General features: G+C 35.1%; 1 non-coding gene across 1 annotated transcript; it reads left to right on the plus strand.

Annotated features, from left to right (window-relative positions):
* The first annotated feature begins 391 nt into the window (after window positions 1-391).
* Window positions 392-463, plus strand: TRNAQ-UUG. Its single transcript has one exon. It is a non-coding gene; the product is annotated as a tRNA-Gln (tRNA).
* Window positions 464-6155: the final 5692 nt, after the last annotated feature.

Genomic DNA, 6155 nt, shown 5'->3' on the forward strand with positions numbered 1-6155 from the left:
AAGTAGAAGCAATAATGGAGGGCTTAAATAATATAGTTTTCACCCCTGGTTTCTCGAAAGAATATTGAAATAATATAGTTTTCATGTTAAGTTTTGCATGGAAGAAAGAAAGACCGGGATGTAAAGTATTATTTCAATTTGTTTGTAATATACAACAATATATAAATTAACTATAAGAAATATATAAAATTTGATGTTCTCTAAGAGCTTCAATCAACACTGGAGGGTTACTTCTGCAACCACTCTAAAGGTGCTCAAGATTACAACGAGTTAGATAAAATAGCTTTAGAACTTTGAATTCAATAACTTGAGTTTGACTCGTGATAGGATCTCTCTTCTTGTGGAATCTGCATAAAATAGGAAAACCATTCCAAAACAAAATTTTACAAGGGGTTCTATGGTGTAGTGGTTAGCACTTTGGACTTTGAATCCAACGACCTGGGTTCAACTCCCGGTAGGACCTTTAAGAAATCGCCTTGATGCAAAATCCCAAAATAAGTAACGACAACCTAAGACATTTTAAAAAAGGGTGTTACTTAGCATTCGATGCGAAAACATAAATTTACTTTGAGGCATAAGGAGACATCAAATTAAGGAGGAATAGCATGCATTCCACAAATTGTGGTGCAAGCATGCATTCCACAAATTGTGGTGCAGGGCATCTCATTTAGGTAAGGGAGACTATAATTGAGATAATGGTTACTTCAGGCATGGACCCTAGTAAGTCTTGATGTCAAGAAAGGAGAGGAATCCTCATAGTTCCAAGATTTGAAGAGAATCATACATACACATTATCTTTTTAATATAATATACTACTTTTTCTATTTTGTAATGTGTCTCGAGTTGCAGACCTGTCACTTCATACATATGACAATCATGAAAATTCTAGATATAAAAACATACACGATTACTTTCTTTAAGGCATCCCATATATACTTTCCCATTACTTGGTATACTATGGCAATAAAGTCTAAGGAACATAATTCTACCACTAAAAGTATTTTTGTTTTCTTTGGATTTCATTTATTTGCAGTTATCATGTTAAATTTTTTTACTATTGTTTTTACAACAACTAAAACCATTTGATAGAGTTTGAAGAGAAATAGTGGAGGATTGCTCTCGAATTTGGAAGAAATCTGAGAGTAGGAGACCCATAATCTAAACGCTTATTGCCTTCGATTAGGTGATCGACCTTTCTCGATTCTTATTCCGTATTGTTGCTCCTACTTCAGACTTTATAGGAGGAGCTTAAACCTACCTTGAGAGCTATAAGAGAGACGCTATTTAGAAGTTTAAAGAGAAATGGTGGAGGATTGCTCTCGAATTTGGAAGAAATTTTAGAGTAGGAGACCCATAATCTAAACGCTTATTGCCTTCGATTAGGTGATCGACCTTTCTCGATTCTTATTTCGTATTGTTGCACCTACTTCAGACTTTATAGGAGGAGCTTAAACCTACCTTGAGAGCTATAAGAGAGACGCTATTTAGAAGTTTAAAGAGAAATGGTGGAGGATTGCTCTCGAATTTGGAAGAAATTTTAGAGTAGGAGACCCATAATCTAAACGCTTATTACCTTCGATTGGGGGATCGATCTTTCTTGATTCTTATTCCGTGTTGTTGCTCCTACTTTAATATTTGTAGAAGGAGCTTAAACCGACATTGAGAGCTGTAGAATTTTCGTTATTTAGAGATCGAACTTTCTGGATAATTTTTCGGAGATATCAACTCCGATCATAGCCTTACCGACCTTGGCTTTGAATACTAGTCGTTGGATGTGATGATCCGTGCGACATTTCTTTAATTGTCCATCCAGGGGTATTTTGGTAATTTGCCACTTTCTAAATATTTTATTATTATTTTTCTCGAAAAATCCATAATTTTTCTACAAATTCCTCATCCTTTTTTGATCATTTTCCCCTTATTTTGAATCTTGCATTCCTTCTAGATAAGGAATTACAAATCCGAAAATATTTTTGATAATTGATAAAATGACTTTTTTTCCCTAAAATCACTTGTTAGGTACTCAGTTGACTAAGTCCCTTGTTCTTGCTTAATTCTTTAATTTTTTTTCCTTTCTATCCTTTGGGTCTTTTATGAGTGGCTTATTCTTATGGGAGTTAATTTCCTTCATTTTTTGGTGTTACATATACATACTCGTTACAAACACAAAATAAGAAGCAGGCTCAAAAGAAGAAAAAAAATACTAGATTAAAAATAGAGGTTAGTCCATGGCCCACACTCCAAAGTCCGCTCTCATCCATGACCAAATCTTAGTTACTTGAAAAAAAATGATAAACATGGAGTGAGTAAAACTTATTAAGTAGCATACTAATAGGTTCTTAATCGCGACCTCAAGATCTTAGAACTTAGAGGTCATCGTGTCATGTATCATATACTGATCTTGAAAACCTTCCCCTAAAATAAACTTCATTTTCTCCCCATGAACACATGAGTGGTGTCGTCATAATGATGTAATCCTACTAGCAAATCGTGGTGCAGGACATCTCGTTTAGCCGAAGGGAAAGATAGGCCTATCATAACATCCTTTTCATGATACATATTGTAGCACATCCTACCTAAAGAGAAATAGGGGCCTTTTAGTACACATCGTAATGGCAGATAATGGTTACTTATGGGTATGGATCCTAGCAACTTATTTAGCATGTTATTCACATAGTTCTACGTACTTGATACATGGATTATTGATGAACCTCTTTCCTTCACCAAACTTAGGGGTAAACTTATTTAGAAGGTGCAGGAACAAGTTTGGAAATGAATAGTGGACTATAGTTCTCGAATTCGAGGTAAATCCATGAACACGATACCCCAAAACAAAAAACTTGTACCTCTCGATTGGTTACTCGATTAAGCTTGCTTCTTACCCCTAATAGTCTACCCTAATTAATAATTTATAGACGGATTTTCAACTAGGGTATACTTTCGTAGTATGGATACATGAAAGATATTATGTACTGCAGACAAGTTTGGGAATTGCCCGATTCTATAGGCCACAAATCCAATCCTTTCTAATATCTCAAAGGAACGGATAAACCTAGGGCTTAGCTTCCCCTTTTAACCCTACCTGAGCACCCCTCTCATGGGGTGCTACCTTTAGGAATATATGATCCCCTACCTACAATTCCATGTCCTTGCGCCTTAGGTCTGCATAGCTTTTCTCTCGGCTTTGTGCGGTTTATATCCTAGCTTTAATATTCTGGACTGCGGCGTTGGTAATTTGCACCAGCTGTGGCCCAATAGTTGTCGTTTGCCCCCCTTCTTCCCAAAAGATAGGGGATCGAAATCTTCGTCCATAGAGAACCTCGTATGTGGCCATTTGTATGGTGGCTTGGAAACTATTATCATAAGCGAATTTCATAAGGGGTAGGTACTTATCTGAGCTTCCTGCAAAATCCATCACATATGCCCTCAACATGTCTTCCAATATTTGCTTGAGCATTTCTGTTTGACCATCTGTTTATGGGTGGAATGTCGTGTTATAACTGCGTACCCAATGCCTTTTGTTGAATTTTCCAGAAGCGAGATTTAAATCTGGCATCTCGGTCTAATACTATTTTCTTTTGTTGAATTTCCAGAAGCGTACCCCATACCTTTACTAATGAAAATTCATTTTTAATGTTAGCAAGAGTAGCTCAGTTGGGAGATTGTTAAACTGAAGATTTGAAGGTCACACGTGTTTTATCCACGTTCAACGCACCTAATACACGTTTATTACCTAATTATACAATCTAAAAACCTAACTTGCTTATAGAATCTAAAATTAATGATTATTTCTTTTTTAAATATAATGAATTAGCGGAAATACCTTTACTTATGAATTTTCATTTTTAATATTAGCGGGGATAGCTCTGTTAGGAGAGCGTCAAACTGAAGATTTGAAGGTCACGTGTTTGATCTCCACGTTCACGGCACCTAATTCTAGTTGCATAGCCCAACTATTCAATCTAAAATTAGTCATTATTCCTTTCTGAAATCTCAATGAATTATTGGAAATACATAATGTGTTCTAGTTCACCACACCTTATACATGTTGGATAACTTGAATATCTTATTAAAAATTACTGATTATTTATATTTAAAATTTCAATGAATTAGCGAAAATACGTTTACTGATGAATTTTAATTTTTAATGTTAGTGTGGATAGCTCAGTTGAGAGAGCGTTAGATTGAAGATCTGAAGGTATCTTGTTCGATCCATGTTCACCGCACATGGTTCACGTTGCATAATTTGGCTAGTCAATCTAAAAGTAGTTATTAATTCTTTCTAAAATTTCAATTAATTAGCGGAAATACCTTTACTTAAAAACTTTCATTTTTAATGTTAGTGGGGATAGCTTAGTTTGGAGAGCGTCAGATTTAAGATTTGAAGGTCACGTGTTTGATCTTCATTTTCACTGCACCTGTTTCTATTTGCATAACCTGACTATTCGATAAAAAATTAGTCATTATTTCTGTTTAAAATCTCAATAAATCAGTTAAAATACCTTTACTAATGAATTTTTATTTCTAATGATTGCGTGGATAGCTCAGTTGGGAGAGCGTCAGATTGAAGATCTGAAGGTTACGTTTTCGATCAATGTTCATCCCACATGGTTCACATTGCTTAATTTGATTATTTAGCATCGTAAGTTGCATAACTTGACTATTCAATCTTTATCTTTAAGGTAGGTCTTGTTCGATTTACATTTATGGCATCTTATAGTTTAGTTTTATTCTTTCTTTTTAAAATATAATGAATTAGTAGTTGGGAGAGTGTCAAACTAAAGATTTGAAGGTCACATGTTTAATCTCCACCCGCACCTCCGCACCTGTTTCCATTTGCATAAGCTAACTATTCAATCAAAAATTAGTTATTATTTATTTTTAAAATTTCAATGAATAATGGATAGCTCAGTTGGGACTGAATATTGAACGTTACATGTTTAATCCACGTTCACCGCACTTGGATTACGTTGCATAAGTCCATTAAGTTGCATAATTTTATTTTATCTAAAGTTCGTGATTATTTATTTTTAAAATATAATGAATTAGCGAAAATACCTTTACTTGTGATTGTTTTTTCAAATATTAGCGAGGATAACTCAGTTTTGAGAGTGTCAGACTGAAAATCTGAAGGTCACGTGCTCGATCCACGTTCTTCACCACACCTGATTGAAGTCAGATAACTTGCCTACTCACTATTCAATTTAAAATTAGTGATTATTTCTTTTTAAAATATCAATGAATTAGCTAAAACATAACTTGACTCCTCAACTTGAATCAGGTGCTGGTCTTGGGCGTGATTCTTATCATCATCCCCCTCTTCAGGATTTGTCCTCGAATCAGAAAAATCATCACCTACATCAAAAGAACTTAACTTAGCAACATTTCTATGTTGGGAGTTTGATCATGGGTCTTGGGCGAAGGAATCCTTGGTTTACCACGCTTGAGTTGAAGGAAGTGTCATATGGCTAATTTTTTTTCCAATTTTTTCCAATTTTATTGATCTTTTTTTAGTGATTTTATTTCAATTTTGTCAAACCCACTCTTGTGCTCATCTCAATCATTTATCACATTAACCATTTGAATAAAATAAAGTCACATTAACCATTTGACCAAATGTCTATAGCATACCACTAACAAAGCTACAAAGTTCGTGACATTAACCATTTGAATCACCTTAATCCCACTTGCTGAACTTGACCAAATGTCTATAACATAACACTAACAAATGTAAAAATAATATTCCATTGGGAATCAAACCCGAGTCTCCTGGGTAAAAGTCAGATATCCTAGACGCTGGACGATAATGGATTTTTGGTATAGATGTCCTGAAGTCTTTTGTCAGATCGTTGAAGAGTTTTAGCATTATCTTTTGCTTAATGTCTAACTCTTCGACACGTCCTTCCCTGTGCGTGTTAGAGTTCTTAGAACTACCGCGACGTTTCGAGCTGTTCGATTGTGTGACTTTTTCTTCAAAAGAGTCAACATCAAATGTTAGGTCTTTGATTGGCAACCCATCTAAGGGAGCGCCGATTGCATCGATTCCATCAACGATCTTCCCATGAGTTTATGGTGCATGACCCATTTTTTATACCATTCACCTTCGAGCACTACCATAGTTTTGCATCGTCCATGAGATGCATTGCGGCTAACGT

The sequence above is a fragment of the Cucurbita maxima genome, unplaced genomic scaffold (genome assembly GCF_002738345.1).
Source record: "Cucurbita maxima cultivar Rimu unplaced genomic scaffold, Cmax_1.0 Cma_Scf00151, whole genome shotgun sequence".
NCBI lineage: Eukaryota > Viridiplantae > Streptophyta > Magnoliopsida > Cucurbitales > Cucurbitaceae > Cucurbita > Cucurbita maxima.